This window comes from Rhinopithecus bieti, unplaced genomic scaffold, assembly GCF_001698545.2.
Source record: "Rhinopithecus bieti isolate Rb0 unplaced genomic scaffold, ASM169854v2 scaffold_19966, whole genome shotgun sequence".
In the NCBI taxonomy this organism is placed as follows: domain Eukaryota; kingdom Metazoa; phylum Chordata; class Mammalia; order Primates; family Cercopithecidae; genus Rhinopithecus; species Rhinopithecus bieti.
Genome location: NW_016809923.1, coordinates 599,231 through 617,154, shown reverse-complemented (window position 1 = coordinate 617,154; position 17,924 = coordinate 599,231). Strand labels below are relative to the sequence as shown.

The 17,924-nt window shown below is 37.7% G+C and overlaps 1 protein-coding gene and 1 pseudogene across 2 annotated transcripts in view; both read right to left on the bottom strand.

Moving 5' to 3' along the window:
- LOC108541430 (40S ribosomal protein S2 pseudogene) lies at positions 1 to 337 on the bottom strand (annotated as a pseudogene). The gene has a single exon (XR_001888961.1). The product of XR_001888961.1 is annotated as a 40S ribosomal protein S2 pseudogene (transcript).
- The window catches only part of FIGN (fidgetin, microtubule severing factor), a 139,444-nt gene that overhangs the window by 77,301 nt on the left and 44,219 nt on the right, over positions 1 to 17,924 (bottom strand).

The window sequence follows — 17,924 nt, the reverse complement described above, 5'->3', positions numbered from 1 at the left end:
CAGGCTTAATTCACTTTATTTTCTTGTATAAAAGCCTATGTTGTAGCCACAGCTGGAGCCTGGGTCCGCTGCACGGAGACTCTGGTGTGGGTCTTGACAAGGTGGTCAGTGAATTCCTGATAGGGAGACTTGGTAAACACAGTCTCCTTCCAGAGGTCAGGGGTCAGGTAGCTGTAGGTCTTAGAGATGGCATCAAAGGTGGCCTTGGCGAAGTTGCCCAGGGTGGCAGTGCAGCCCCGGGCTGAGGTGTAGCAGTCATCAATACCAGCCATCATGAGCAGCTTCTTGGGCACAGGCGCTGAGACGATGCCAGTGCCCCTGTTCTAACTTACCTTAAAAAAATCAACTAAAATATTACAAACTGTGAATAGTAGAACTTAAGAACTGGAATCAACTTCCACATTGTCTGGTACATGCACTTTCCTTGATAAGTGAGAAATATGAAACTCAATACTTACTAAATGTCATGAAGTTTGTTAGCAGAAGAATCAATTCCAGAATCTAGGTATCGTAGGTCTAAGATATAAAGTGTGGAATGATTGCACTACACACTGCCTCTTCATTTCATCTAAAGCATGTTTACTCAAAAGGAACTAGTCCCTAAAGTTCCAAGAACACTTTTCTAAAACGGTCTGACCTTTTAGACACAACAGGGACTATGTAGGCATACAAAGACAGTATTGGGTATACATATTAAAATTAACAGTTTATCTCCAACATTAAGCCTTCAGGGTCTCCTTTAACATAACATATCATCTGGCTCCTTTTGTCCCTCTACCCAGTCTTTCCAGACCATTTCTCTTCTACCTTCTTCTGGAATACATCCCCTTTTATGATTCTTGCTATTGTGGTATACATCTTCTTGTGGCACTGCAAAACAAGCACAAGATCTTACTTCCTCACTACAGCCAACTACCTCTGGACTCCTTTTCTGGGATAGCCTCAATTCTCTTTAGCAGTAGGTGAGCAAGTCATAGGAGAACAGCCAAGGAATCAGGCTGACACTATGACAAGCCCCATCTCATCTGCCATCACCCCCTCACCTGCAAGACTGTGAATTGATTTGCTCTTCTAGAATTAGTGCTTCCATCCTTTTGTTCATGCTGCTCATTCTTCCTTTTACTTTCTATCCTATAATTTGGCAGCTACCTACATATTATTCAGAATTCAGATAAACCGTCACCTCCCTGTGTTTCTCCCCCATCTTTCCCCTCCCCAGAGCTACATGCAGCCTCTTTGGGGCTCCTGGAGTCCGTTGTATATAACTCTATTATAGTACTTGTTATATAGTAAAATTGTACCCACATATATGTTCCCCTCTCATTAGACTCTGAGCTCCCTAACAGAAAAACAAAACAAAACAAAAAATGCCCTCTTAGTTCTGGTATCCTTATCAGCCTACCTAGCAGAGAATAAGCTATAATAGTAACATATTGTTTGAACATATGGCATGTGCCAGGCACTATGCTAACGTACTAAGAGGAATTACATATTCCTCACAGTGACCTTTAGCAATAGTGCTATTATTACGATAACTTTACAGATTACAAAATTGAAATGCAGAGAAGTTAAGTAACTTGCCCATGTTCACACATCAACTAAACTTTAGAATTCAAATACAAGTCAAAATCTAAGGCCATTTTCTTAAGTGTTTTATTGCTTTTCTGAGGAGGGGTTAATAAATAGTTGTTGAATGAACAAATACCTGAATGCGAGTGAATGAATGGAAAAATCCTATACTAAAGCAAATAATACTAAGGATTTTAAACACTTCATTAAACTGCTTGCTTAATATAGGCTGGAATGGTCCTTGGAGTTCATGTAGCCCAAATTCCTCACTTTACAGAGGAAGAAATAGGTTCCAAATGATACCACAACTTTTCTCTTTACTTTTGACAATATTGTATATATATTTATCTTTTTCAAAATGTGACTCCTGGTGGCCATGAACAGTGGCTCATAATTGTAATCCCAGCACTATGGGAGGCTGAGACAGGAGGATCTCTTGAGTCCAGATGTTCAAGATCAGCCTGGGCAGCATAATGAGACCCTGTCTCTTAAGAAGATAAAAGTGACTCCTTAAGACAGAAATACATACAAGGCAAAGGAACACATAATGACTCTATGCCTGGCACAATTTTGAAGCATATTGAAGGGCAAACATGTTTTCAAATATCTTTGTGTCTGTGTATGTGTAAAACTTTAAGGAAGAGTGTGGACATTCACTGGGAAGTTCATCAAAGTAAGTTTCCAAGGGACGCATCATGCATTGGAATCACTTTTCCTACTGGCTTCTGAAGAACGCTGTGGAGAATGCTAGAATGACTGCTGTGAATAAAAGCGCCTGAAACCAATCCAGAAACACTCTTTTTTCTTCAAAAGACAATTCTCACTAGTCCAGCCAGGAAATGTGGCTTTGAATAAGGAAGGCAAGTGTGAGTTGGCTCACACTGGATTGGACATATCCCAAGTGTATTTCCCATGAAGTTGCAGTTTGGCCTTGCTTTCAGGGGCTTGTGTGCTAAGAGACCAAGACTGCGAATACTCAGAGACCTCTGGACAAAACTTATGGCAGACACCAAATTATTTCATCTACTTTCTTTTCCTGATGCAATCTTTTGCTAAAACAACAACAACAACAACAACAAAAAACCAAACAAACAAAAAACAGGTTAAAATGAAAATAATGTGAGTTTACTTTAATGGAAAAGGAATTTGAGGATATAAAAATCCCATTTGTTTCATTCTCTAACAGAAGAGCATTTCCTAAACTGAGTACAAATTCAACTTCATATTTTGGGATATGATATTTGATTCTAGTGTGTTTTAATTACTATTAGCAGGAGCATAAAATAATAGGCTATAGCCACAGGCAATCCAGTAATCCAACACAACAAGTATTTATTAAGCTTTGTCTATGCTGGAGGAGATATAAAAGGAGGAGTACGTGGCAAAAGTCATGCACTTCAAGGAACAGACATGCAATCTTGTTATGGAGAAAAGACACATCCAGAAAATAATTACAGAACAGGACAGTTTAAAACGGTTTAAATATAATCAAATAAGTTACCTTTACAGTCATGGCTTATAAGGAGACACTTTGAGGCTGAAGTAGGATGAGACCTGCATTGAATGATTGCTTTTATAGGTGAAAGTGAGAATTTTTTTAAAAGGCATTCTTGTTACAGTAACAATGTGAACAGAAACAGAAATATGAAATAGCATTCATTCAAGTGTTCATTCAACAAATATTTGCCGAACACCTGTACGTATAGGGCCTTGTGTCAAGTGCTAGCATGACATTTCTTCTTACTTTTCAGAGAAAGTGAAGAGACCATGCTAGCAGGAACAAAGGGTACATTTTAGCTATGTGACTTTGGATGAGTCACTTAACCTCTTTGAGCCTTAGTTTCCTCCCTTGTGAAATGAGAGGATTAGCCACCAGTGGTTTTCAAAGTTTCTTCTTCTTCTTTTTTACTTTTAGCAGTGAAACTCTTTTCTGTTCTAATGAAATCTTAAGCACAACCCAAATATATTAAGGCACCATATTGGATCTGCTCTGGCTAAAGGGAGACATATAGGTTGGAAGAAAAGATAGCCTGAATATGCCTTTTGTTGAACATCTTTCTCCCTCTTCCTCCCCAGTCCATGCCTCAAAGCCTCCAGGATTACAAGTGAAATAGTTTTTAAAACAATTCATCTTTCTGAATCCTCAATTCTCTTCTACTCGTAAAGTGTTGCAATAGGAAATATGAGATATCAGAAGATTAGTTTTGTAAATAGAGGTTGATTACAAAAATCCTGAATTCTAGGATGCTAAAACAGTGTAAGTTCTTAAGTGAAAAGACAAAATTGTAGTTTCAAAGACTGCTGTTCGAAAGTGTCTGGTAACAGCATTTAAGAGGGACTGGAAAAAGAAAACTAGATATTAAGCTATAAAGGCCTAGGCTAGGCTAGCATTACTGGGGATAGGAAGGGTCAAACCAATACAGCAGAGGGAGAATCTGCAGAACTCGGTAAGATTAAATAGAAAGGAGACAAAGAAGGAGTCAAAACTAGCATTCCAGTTTGTAAATCCAATATGGTACTACAGATAGATATGGGAAGTAGATCTCAAACTAGGTGCACATTGGAATTGCCTGGGGAGCTTTAAAAAATACTGATAACTGATTCTCACCCCCTGGAGACTCTGAATTAATTGATTAGGGGTGCAGCCTGGGCATTGAGATTTTTAAAGCTCCCCAGGTAATTCTAATGTGCAGCCAAGGTTGAGAACCACTGAAAGAGAAGGGCAGGGAGTAATGGCAGGCCTAGAGCACATGTTTTAATCAACTATCTTCTGCTGTTTTTATGGTCTAGCTAATTCTTCGTTAAGGTTGTTTTTTCATACTCTGCTTAATATTAAACACCAATCATGTTACTACAAAGTTATACATAACATGATTTTTCCTGTATCATCCTGTCAACATATCTCTATGGGATTTCCAAAGAAGACAATCTCTGTGTTTTTCCAGTGTTGAAAATCAATGATAAAATCTCCACTAATGAGAAATGTGTGTTTTTAAGTATGTGTGTAAATGCTATACTTCAAGAGTTTTCCTTTATCATACATCATTATTACAGGATCATTATGATGTTTGTCCAAAAACTATCTTTACACACACACACACACACACACTTCAGAGACTTGTAAACAGTATATTATTCGGGCATTCCTATCTTGAAATACTATTTAGTATCTATAAAGGTATTACAAAAAGTCAAGAGAAGTTCAGCATTTACTCTGCCTAAACATATCAAAAGCAAGCGAGATGAAATTTTAAGTCACAGCAGTCCCTAATATTTGCATAGCCTTTTTGTATTTTTAAAATCCTCTACAAATATTATCGAGCTAGATTCTAACAATAGTTCTATTATTTGATCAGAACAGGCAGTCTAATTTTGTATTCCTGGATGAGGAAATGGAGACCCAGAAGTAAGGTAACACGTCCAAGTCCCAGGGATAGAATTTAACCCATAAGATCTCAGGTCTTTTCTTCCCTAGCTTGGTTCTCCATATTCTCTTTCAAGAACACAATCTAGTTTTCAGGTACATGTCCCCACTTTAGGCTCTCAGAGGGAGAGGTACATGTTTATCCACTCAAAGTGATCACTTTCTCCTCTATGAACCACAGGGCTTTATCAGTCGAATATAATAAAAACATTATTTTCTACTTTTATTAGAACTATGAAATGCTTATTTTCATTATTGAACTGTCAGTTTCTTTCTTTTTTTTTTCTTTCTGAGACGGAATCTTGCTCTTATTGCCCAGGCTGGAGTACACTGGCGCGATCTCGGCTCACTGCAACCTCCGCCTCCCAGGATCAAGCAATTCTCCTACCTCAGTTTTCGGAGTAGCTGGGATTAAGGTGCAAGCCACCATGCCTGGCTATTTTTTTTTTTTTTTTTTTTTTTTAGTAGAGACAAGGTTTCACCATGTTGGCCAGGCTGGTCTCAAGCTACTGACCTCGTAATTCACCCGCTTCAGCCTCCCAAAGTGCTGGGATTACAAGCATGAGCCATTGCACACGGCGAACTGTAAGTTTCTTGAAGGTTGGGTCCATCATGACTATAAGAGTCATATTTCCTATTCCATAAATACCTAACAGTTGCATTTACTTAGCTAGGTATGGGACTATACTCTCTCATTGCTACCTTCTTTTTTACAATTAGACTTTTAATTCAGAATCAGAAATGTTTTTCAAATTAATCTGTACTCCTTGTTCTACCCTTTTGTAATGAGTTGGCAACAGCTCTTTAGATAAAGAAAAACTGTTAATATATCTTCCTGGAGGTCTCTCTTCCTATTTCCAAAACAATTTTCTAAGTTACTTTAATAATCTCTTAGACAGAAGTTTTTCAGATCGATCACTTTTTCTGACATCTTCTAGACAAATACATGTTTGACCATGCTCCTCTTAGGGCATAGGCACTCCAAGACAAACACCATGACTTCAAAAGTGACATGATCTGTGTAGCATTCAGAGGAACTACTACCTCCCATGGTAGGGGCTCTTGATTTTAGATTAAGGTTATGTTAGCATTCACAGCCACCACAGCTCATCAATCAGAAGGCTGAGCTGGACTTCTTCTAGGTCAATATTAACGATCTTGCAGTATCGTTATCTGAAGTGGAAGAATACTTTAATTTGTATATCTGAGCTCTTCAAATAGTTTTTCCTAAGACATGCAATACAATGCTACTGGAGGAATAACTAGGAAGCCAAACCCAGGTGTGCTCGCCGATAAACTGGCTTTCATTATGGATATTGAAAGAGAACTTCACTTTCTCAGCAATGGGTTTCTAGAACTGCATTAAAGACATGTGGCATAAATTACTAAGTGAACATATCATGAAAACATCTGAAGACAACAATAAATTTTTTTAAAAGCAGATTTATAGAAAAAAACACATGTAAAATCTATGAAGGGCACAAAACTATCTGGGAGAGTCGTCAAATTTGGACTTCGTCAATTTGGCATTAAGCCTCATAACAGCTTCTCAATCAGTATATCCAAGGAGATTATTGAAATAGTACAAAAGCAATGACTGAGAAATGGTGTCATAACATTTTTTTAAATAACGAGAATTCTAACAAGGTATCTTTGAAGTTTAGAATAGATTGTTTCAATTAGAAAAAGATGGGTATCCATCACCCCACCCTGTCATATTCTGACATAAATAAAAGGAGGATGAATTTTAAATTACCTCTACTCATGACAGTTTTATCCTAGACAAAGTTCTCGCCACAAAACAGAGGGTGAAGGACTTCTAGTAGAGCTGTAATTGCCATAATGTTGATTAAATGTACACTTAATGTGGGGAAAAGCTTTTCTGTGGCATGGCAGAGTCTTTCTAGTGCTATTTAAAAACTCTTCAAGTACAATCTTCTAAAAGTGGTACTTTGATGAGCAGTGCAACAACATACCTGAAGTTTCATTGCTATATAAAGCAGAGTTGGGAACTGTAAAGCAGTGAGAAGTGTGGGCGAAACTGCCTTATATAGATGATCACATTACACATATATTTCTGGTTAGGAACACACAAGAACACTAGTTTTATTTTATACTTACAACTTGGTTTTGAGACCAAATATTATCAATTTTATTGAATCAATTCTAACTGTATCTCTTTTACTAGGCCTGGCTCCCAGTGACATTTAGCTATTTTCCCAAATCATATACCTGTATACACACACACATACACACACACACATATATATACACACACACACACATACAGGTTGCTGATATTACACTACATTACATATAATATTATATTACTTGTTCTCTCTATAAACATTATATCTGTCTTATTGTTACATTATTTTTTTTTTTTTTTATATATTTTTTTTTTTTTCCTTTTGAAGTGATAAGTGTTACCAAAATTAAAGATGATCAGAAGAAAGCCATGAGACAGAAAGCACTTCCCAAGCAGGACGCTAAGTGTGCTTTGAAGGGCAGAAGACATACATATTTGTAAAAAGTGTTATTATTTAAAATAATCAGTCATTACTTAATACTTACACATTTTATATTATGATGTATGTGTGAGATCGTGTACATACGCGCACACACACACACACGCACAGCTACATGCTTCCAGAGACATCTCTTTTGGTATTATCAAAATGATAAAGTTTAAATCATGATTCTCAGAGGCATTTGGAAGGGCTAGAGGAGAAAAGACACAGAATGGTATTCAAAGCCATAAAACTGTGTCAGGGGATCGCTAACTTCTCCTCTGCCCTCCAAGTCCACCCTAGATTCTTCTAGATATACTATCGAAGGAGTGGTGTCTAAACTTTTTAAAAGAGTACTAGCAGTAGCCAGGAAGACAAACAAAACCTTTCTCCAGAGCAGTGGAGAAGAAATGATAACTGAAAGCTCAACCAGTAGGCTTTGAGGGCTAGCTTAGAGAGCAGAACACACTGTCAATTGACACTTGCCTTTGACAATTTGAGCAGAGTCGGGTCACCTGACCTCAGGCCTCATACACAGCTTAGTAAACTGCATTGCTCCCCAAAGAATAATTTATCTTTCCCTTTTCAGAGTGCTAGACTTCACTCCAAAATGAGGTAACTGAGACTGGTCAACTGACTTCACATGAAAGAATTACTCTTGAGGAAGACAGGCAAGAATAGAGAATTTAGTCACAAAGGCAATTAGTTTACATTTTATTCTACTTGCCATTTGATTAAGTACACGTTTACCTAGGGAACAAGATGTTTTGCATTGCAACTAACAATGCAAACTTAAATTTTAAAGTATATATATATTTTTTATCCTAATGCTAACTCATTTTCATAATCTGTTTTAGTAAAATTCCTGTTTTCAAAGTAAAATAAAATGAATAATAACATGCAAAGTTAAATCAAGAATGATTGTCTTCACATATCTTGGGTCCCAAAGACCAACATTCCTAAACAAAGGACCACAAAAAGGCATCATCCCTGAGAGTTAAGTTAGGAGTTAGTACATAGATGCTTAACAAAGTGAAGTATTAACTCTCAGGAAAAACTGTATTACACAGCAACTATATGTCACAAAAGAAATGTTCAATAAATCTCTAAGGATGTATTTTACTAGTCTCCATTAACAAAATGTGCCAGAAAATACCAAAGCACACAATTCACTTCACAAAGAAGATACATGTATATATATGGCATTCACTCTTTACTGAAGTAAAGCATTTTAAAACTGATGTCTTTATGCCCATGCCTGCTTATAAAAGATAATCTGTGTAAAAGAGCCAGGAGATCCATCACCAGTGAAATGAGTATCCAATGAGACCTATGGTGTGCTCAGAATGTGGGAACTCAGGAATTGAAGACGTGGTCTTAAGTCTGACAATCACATTATAAAATAGCAAACAAAATGAAGACAATCTAATTGAGAGCTATATTGAATGTAACAGACAAAGTGGTGGAAAAGATTAGAAGTGAAGGAGATCAGCAGCCTAAAACAGTTACATGTAAGATCGTCAGATGAGCCTTGATATTGGCATTAGAAAATGACAAAGACTGCAACGAGTAGACAAAGGCAAAAATCGAGAAATGTGTGTACAGTATATCTATGGAGAAGTTAAAAAGAAATAGCTGCTTAGATGGAAGATGAGACCAGGTTATCATAGTTTTAGAAGAGGAGTTTAAACTTCACACAGTGAATGTTGGGAGCTACAGAAGGCTTGGGAGTAAGAGGGAGACAACATGAACGCATTGTTTGTGGACTACCCAGCCGAGATAATTCAAAGTTGGTCACAAGAGGGAGAACCTAAAGCCAAAGTTAACAACTCTAGATTCCTCCTTTATTCAACAAAATTGGTAGTAAATATCAGATAGTTTTGGTCATGTTTTCGGTAAAGGACAAGCAGGGTCTAACAATTATTTGTAAAGCGAATAGCATATCGGATAATATACAACAATGAGGCCAGATGCAGTGGCTCACGCCTGTAATCCCACCACTATGCAATGCCAAAGCCGGCAGATCCCTTGAGCCCAGGCGTTCAAGACCAGCCAGTTCAAAACCCTATCTCTTGAAAAAATACAAAAATTAGTAGGTGTGGTGGCGCACACCTGTAGTCCTAGCTAGTTGGCAGGTTGAGGTAGGTGCAACACTTGAGCCTAGGAGGTCAAGGCTGCAGTGAGCCATGATTGTACCACTGCACTTCAGCCTGGATGATGAATTGAGACCTTATCTCAAAAACAAAAATGAACACACACACACACACACACACATACACACTCACACAGTGAGATTATGAGGCTGGAGCAAAATCATAGCTCTGGCATCAAGTCTTTCAAATAACATGGTAGAGACAGAGCTCTACACTGCAAGTTTTAAAGTGATGCTCATCTCCTCATGACTAGTTTCATAGATACCACATATATTTGTTGATCTATATCACATATATGTCTTGATCCACATGTGGTTCAACTTTCAATATAAGTTCTCAATATTTTATCTATACCTACTGAAATGCTTGACTATCAGGCATGCCTTAGACAAATCAGAAAATAAAATTTTAATTTTAACAAAGTAAATATATGCTTAACAAAGAAAGGGATCAAACAATACCATAAAATGGAAATTATCAACCTTTTTTAAAAAACAGTAGAGAATTTCAATCGAGTAGTGTTCAAGTATTGAGTCAATCTGAATTACACAGAGCCTTGACCAATATTTATTGCTACATGTTTTAGAAGCAATTTCCATTTTGATGGGTTGCTTCAAAAGTGGTATTCTGAAGCAGTTAGGCAACATAAAAATATAGGATCAAGATTATGTCTGTCAGATGAAAAATACAGCATTTATGCAGCATTATATAATCCATTCGCTGGTTTATGAGCCCAAGGTCCCCATGGGAGTGTCACAAACCCACATAATAGCTACAGGGTTATATTTTGCATTGGAGAATCCAAATTAGCAGGAAATACTTTCTAAAACCACAAATGTAACGAGAATACTTGTACTTGGTACCATGAAGTAAGTCCAAAATTATAAATAATTTCAATCTAGCAGCTAAAGATGTCCTCGGTTTGGGTGATGCCAACATTAAAATATGTGCACTTTTCTTCCAGTTATGTCAGTACCCCTCAATTGTTAAGATACATAGAACATAAATCAGATGGTCAAATTGGGCCTATGAAAGAACAGTTACCAATGATTCAATGTCAAGGAAGCCTACTACAGTGTTCCCCAAGGATGAGGCCAGTATTTCTTAAACACTCAAGCTAACTGCCTTCAATAAAGAAAAAACACATGATACTTAATTTCAAAGAGGACATCACACCAGTGATAGCTGGTGTGGATAACTCAGGAATGGACATAATTGTAGTTCAAAATAATAGGTTATATCTTGAATGTACATTTAAAAATCAAATAAAGTATAGGGATACGTTTATATATTTATGGAGAAATAATACAACGGAACAGTAATCTCCAGCAGCAGAAACAAACGTGCCAAAAACCCATAGAGCTGGGTGAGAACAAAAAAGTAATGCTGTTTTGGGATAGAACCATTTGTAAAAAGCAATCTAATCTAGATAAATATACACAATATATAAGGTGTAATAAAGCAGTTATGTAATGCATTGGCATTTGATATGATTATTAACAATACCAGTCCAGTCTAGGCAACAGTACAGAACACATTTAAAAATATATAAAACAGGATATTTGTGAATATTAAAGAAGTCTGAATTATGTAATGTAGAGAAGTAAAAGCTGAAGAGTGGCTCAAGTATATATAAATATATAAAAGATTATTTTATATATATTTAATTGTGGCACATTTTAAAGAGATGGAAAAGAACACAGTGTTGCTAAGAAAGAGATATACCAAAAATGTAATTTTGTAATTTTAAAGTCATTGGAATTTGTGTGTGTGTGTGTGTATGTTAGGGGGCTGGGGGGGCATTCTTACCCAATAGGCTTTATCATGATCCATGATTTTTTAAACTATAGATTTAGTCCACACTAAGACTGCAGATTTAACCAGACAATATGAGGAACTGACTTCCAACTTAACATTTTTCAATATGCTATCGGGTAAATTATCAACCCAAATAGACTTTCAGTGTTTTGCTTAGAGTGAGGATCATGGGACTCAAAAATAAACTTTTTCCCAAAGGAAATGGACCGTTGGCCACTGACCACAGAATTAAGAACGCTGTGCACTTTGTTTTTAATATAAGACTAAATTTATCTTTCAAATTGATGGGGTTTCTAGAGGTCACAAACTGACAGCCTACGTACAAAACACAGACTGCACAGTGTTTGTAAAATCTTTGATTAGTTGCCTAATTTAAAAAATTGATACAATTACATTAAAATGGGGTATCTGCTATATCTTGAAAAGAAAATAAAGAAAAGAAAATCTGGCAACCCTCTGCCTTTATTTTCACAAGTCAACAATCTGCTGATGCTTCATGGTGGCATATGGGAAACAATCTTGCTACCTGTCCTCCTTCACTCATTTTTAACCAGGCTAGTTCCAGGAGACACCTGAGTTTGCCACCCCTGGTTTATAAGGATGGACATTTTCATACTCTGCTACCTGATGTGACCTATTTTAAACAGTGACTTTAGTATGCCTAGACTGTATTACAACAGGATAATTAATCCAAGAGAAACTAACACCAGTAAGTCAGAGAGTGGTATCCTTTCATGAATGGTTACGCACTTCAATTCAGCCAGATTTAATTTGGTTAACAAATATTTCATGTTACCTACACTAAAATGGGTTAGTGGCAATCAACTTTCTCTTTTTAGGAATCGAGGCAAAAATTAACCCTTCTGAGCATTAAAACAAACAGAAAGCAGAGTGGAAGTTGTGGAATAAGGAAAGAGGAAAATATGTACTATAACCAGGGCCAGAGGAATCTGCAATTAGAATAAAGAACAAAATGTTCTGTCCAAAGAAAAGACAAATCAAAATCTTTTTAAGTTTGTTTCCAAGGATTCTCTCCAAGAAGTAAAGACCCAGAATCAAGCTCATCTTTAAAAATTTTAAATGCTCAATCAAATCTATCTTAAACATTTGTTTTGTTATGCCTAGGGAAAAGATTATTTTCTAACATTACCGTCTTAGTAAACAATGATAAGCTTCACAAAATAAAATGTTCCATTTTGCATTATTACTGAAAACTATGAACAAAATTATTAAAATTAAAATATGAATTGGAATATTTTATAGTCCTAACCTTGTTTAAGCAAAAGGATTTTGTATTGTCATTTATTTGGATAAAATATTATACATAGGAACATGATTCAGTAAGAAACAAGCATAGGGTCAGTCTTTCTAGAAGCATCCAGGAGATTAACTGGAAGTACCAGTAGGAGGTGTTGGTCCCTTTCATAGGTAAAATTATTTTAATTTTTTTTTTTTTTTTTTGGAGACAGAGTCTTGCTCTGTGGCCCAGGCTGGAGTGCAGTGGCGCGATCTCGGCTCACTGCAAGCCCCGCCTCCCGGGTTCACGCCATTCTCCTGCCTCAGCCTCCAGAGTAGCTGGGACTACAGGCGCCTGCCACCAGGCCCGGCTAAACTTTTGTATTTTTAGTAGAGACAGGGTTTCACCGTGTTAGCCAGAATGGTCTCGATCTCCTGACCTCGTGGTCTGCCTGCCTCGGCCTCCCAAAGTGCTGGGATTACAGGCATGAGCCACCGCGCCAGGCCAGGTAAAATTGTTTTATAGCTAGGCTTCTAAGTAAGGTGTTAAAAACAAGCTCAACAATATATAACAATATGATATCAATGTATTTTCTTCTAAGGAGCTAGAAACATTTCATATGTTTCAAACATAATCTATTTTTATGCATGGCAAAGATGCTAATAATGTTTCTTCAATTAAATGAAAGAGTCCAAATTGAAAGCTATGAGAGTATTAGGAAAAGATGTTTAAAAAGTTGCCAATCTATTATAGATTTCTTTCTACTGAAGATTATGATTCCTGAAAGGGTTTGAATGTCTATTCCTGAAAGGTAATAGAGGAGACAGACTTCTATTAATGTTATGTCCTCTGACATTCAGTCTGTGAAAATAAAAGGAGAAAGCATTAACTTTTAACAGTGGAGATGTTAAAAAGGAAAAAAAACAAATGAGCAAATTCTAAATAGCTGTGTGGAGCAAGGTGACCCAGCCTAGTTTAACAGAGAACGAAAATGTAATCAAATGAAACCTACGACCTCTGTACCAGAGAGAGTGAGGAAGACAAGAAGGCAAACACAATGTAAGAATCTGTGGAGAAAAAGTAAAAGAAGTCACATATGTGTGCAACATTCTGCTCAACCTTGATGCAATAGGTGGTCCCTAAAAGAACTGTAGCTGTAAAAAAAAGTCAGGCAAGCGCCTTGGTACTTCCTTTAACTGCAACTTCAGCATCTTCCCATGACCCATTTTCACCTAAGGAAACTGAAGGCAACTCCAGGCAGCAGGGCAGAGTGAACCAGAGCTATGTGAACTGGTCACCAACCACCTGAAACCACACCTCTAATTTCCAAGTGAAAGCAAATCCCCTTGACTTTTGCCTCCAGTTCTAAGCAGATTCCGCAACTGGCATAGACCCTTTATCTAGTCAAGAGTGGGATATACGTGTTTGTGTACTGTGTGTGTGTGTGTGTGTGTGTCTGTGTATTCAGTGGAGAAAGGGATAGCTAAAAAGACCAGAGGAGTGAGAAGCAAGGGGTTGGATCCTGAGGAGGAACTGCAAGAGTGAGAAGGATTAAGACAAGAAAAAGGACAGAGACCGGGTCCCATTCTCTCCCTTCCTCCAGTGCCTAGCATAGGGCTTTGTACAATATAAAGACTCATGAGTGAATCAGCAAAAAAGCGTATCTGTTGAAATGATGTGTTCACTTTACAAGGCATCACAAAATGTGAATTATCAGGGAAGGACTCCTTTTCCCTCATGATGATCACAATTTAAAGGAACCAAAATTAGAGTAGTTACATCAATAAAGAAACCTACAGATAACACACACACACACTCACACACAAAAGGCACACAAACACACACAATAATCATTCAGCTTAGAAAAGAGAACTGAAAAGAACACATACATGCTAGGGAATAGTAGTGAAAATAGAACATATTACTTCATAACTGGGAGAAACTCATTATTGCCAGTGGGATTTTTCTTCTTTTCTAAATATATTAAATATCACATTGGAATATATCTGAAGTGATAAGAAACATATGTGTTAGATGGTATTATAAACCAGAGTGATTAAATACCACATCAACAAACTGAGTCACATTACTCTGTATTTCCTTTCCTTAGCTGTTCCGGAACTTTAGAAATCATACAGGTAACACAGGGCCTGTATTTCTCCGTCTTTCGTTTGAGAGCTGTAAACAAGGCTCTCTGTCTTTTCAGCTTGTTCAAAGGAAGAGCTGGAGCATCCATCGGCTCTCTGCCACCATCTCATGCCTACATGGGGCTGCATGTTTTATTCCTATCAATATTCTGTATGTCTAGGTTTGATGGAGCTTTTTATTCTGAGAGTGGAAGGAACTACGTCATATTCCAAGCAAAGACGCGTGCTCACCAGAGACAACAGCCATTCAAAATGTTTGTTTAGCCCCCACCAACTTGGGATAGAATTTTTTACAAATGACAAGGGAGAATAAATGCTTAAATCAATGTTTCTCATGGTATGCTCTATGGAACACTGGATTATACAGTTAAATCAGTTAGGGAAATGTTGTGTACTATAACCTCCTCTTCAATATTCATAATACCTATTAGCATCCTAGGGGCTCCGAGAGGTCCTATGATAAAGAAATCCAATTAACCATAACCCTAACTTATTTGGCAATGGAATCCCCTCTTTTACAGGATGGGGCAAGCAAGGGTGGAGGGTGGGAGGGATGCAGGGAACTGCCTTCTCATGACATTTTAGTAAAACACAGAACCAGATCTTAGAACTGGATGGAAACATAGAAAGTGTCAATCCAGTCTCTTACTTTACATGTGAAGAAACTGAGGTCCAGGAAAGTAAAGTCATTTGGTCAAGATCACATAGCCATTACCTACATTAAGAGCAAAAACATTGACCATATCCTTTAATGGCTGTGCTCGATCATTTACTACTTTACCAAATAAAGAAAATGTCAGGTTAGATACTCCCCCAGTCCTACCCTGTAAATTCTCTACCTCCATCATCTTACGGTCCTTCTTTTCCTTTCAAACAATTGTGTTAGAGATGCAGATCTCGCTATGTTGCTTAAGTTGGACTTAAACTTTTGGGCTCAAGCAATCCTCCTACCTCGTCCTCCTGAGTAGCTGGGATGACAGGTGTTCGTCACCACACCCAGCTGTTGTGGTCTCTTTAATTCCTAGGCTAGCCCTTTCTCCTGGGCCCCGGACTGCATTTTTCCCTCCTCCTTTGGGATCTCATTCTCTCACGCATCCCTTTCTGTTTTGAGCTTGGTGTCTCTTCTGACATTAACTGTCAATTTTCAGAATGTCCAAACTTTATCTTTCTTCATCTCAAACTACCACCACAGTCACTCTTTTCCTTAAATTCCTTAGAAGGTATCTATATTTGACATCTCAGCTTCCTCAACTTTCATTTGCTCCTAAATCATTAAATTCTGATTTCATTCTTCCCTACTCACCTATAAAATTTTCCCACTACTTAATCCCCCACCCAGCAATGTTCCAGGCACATGGAACTTGTGATTTGTTATTGTCTCTTGACTACCTAATGCCCATATGTATCTCTAGCTCATGTAAAATGCACTTCCCCCCTTCCTCTCCCTACCTTCTCTTACTAGTAACACCCTTGGCATCATACTCTGCTCAAATATCACCTTTTCTAAGAAAATCATCCTTGATTCCTTAGGGCCTGTCATTTCTTCATTGAACACGCAAAATATCTTACACACACACACACACACTTTAACTCATGTAACCATAAAATTTGTTGTCCAAATCAGCACACATCTGAAAATAAAAGAAAACTATTAGTAATTATATCAGAACAAGAGGTATGAACTGTGACCATCCTGGGCAGACTAAAATATATGTTCCCAGTAATTACAGCACTTAGTAGTTCATACTATGATTTACTTGTTCATAAGTCTGTTGTCTACCCAAAAGACTATAATTTCCTCAACAACAAAGACCTTTTCCCACCCAGCAAAATGCTTAGCACATCTTGGATTCTTAAAAAATAGCGTGGCCAGGCACATTGGCTCACGCCTGTAATCCCAGCACTTTGGGAGGCCAAGGCGGGTGGATCACTTGAGGTCAAGTGTTCGAGACCAGCCTGGCCAGTATGGTGAAACCCCAGGGTCTCTACTAAAAATACAAAAATTAGCCAGGCATGGTGGCATGCGCCTGTAATCCCAGCTATTTGGGAGGTTGAGGCAAGAGAATCTCTTGAACCTGAGATGTGGAGGTTGCAGTGAGCCAAGATCGTGCCACTGCACTCCAGGATGGACAATAGAGCAAGACTCTGTCTCAAAAAAACAAAACAAAACGAACAAACAAACAAACAAAAACAGTGTTTTTGGATGAAGAAGCTGAATGAAGACACTAAAGGAAACAGTGATCTAAAAAGAAGAAGACTATTAATGGTAACATTAGTTTCCTATGTAGGAAAAAAATTCTTAATAAGAGCAGATGTTAGGTGGTATACCACAATCATATATTTCAACAAAACTAGGAGTAAATCCAGTGAAGTGCTTCTCAACCTCAGAGTGTTTCCTAGTACCCCATGAAACAGGCTAGAAAAAAAGTAAATGGCTTATAAATTAGCACCCTATTCTACGCATTTTCCCACTTCACAATCGTACACTCATCATTTAAGGCCCAACTTTAATGTCACTTTCTTGGATGAAATATTGCTATTTCATCCAAGGAGTTATTTGCCTCCTCTTTCATATTCTCAGAGCACTTTGTGGAGATTCCACATTAATTTTGAGAGAGTGCCAGGAAAGTTCACATACACTGTGTCACTTATTCCTTCTTATAATCCTGTGAGATAGTGTTATGATCATCATTTTGTTTTATTGTTTTTGTGTTGTCTTGTTTCGTTTTGTTTTTTAAGACAAAGTCTCGCTCTGTGGCCCAGGCTGGAGTCCTGTGGTGCAATCTCAGCTCACTGCAGCATCAACCTCCCAGGCTACATCAGTCTTCTCATCTCAGCCTCCCAAGTAGCTGGGACTACATTTGCACACCACAATGTCTAGCTATTTCTTTTCTTTTCTTTTTTTTTTTTTGAGACAAGGTCTCACTATGTTGCCCAGGCTGGTCTTGAACTTCTGGGCTCAAGCGATCTCCACACCTTGGTTCCCTAAAGTGCTAATATTACAGGTATGAGCCACAGCACCCAGCCATGATCCCCATTTTGGAGACAAGGATATAGATACAGAGG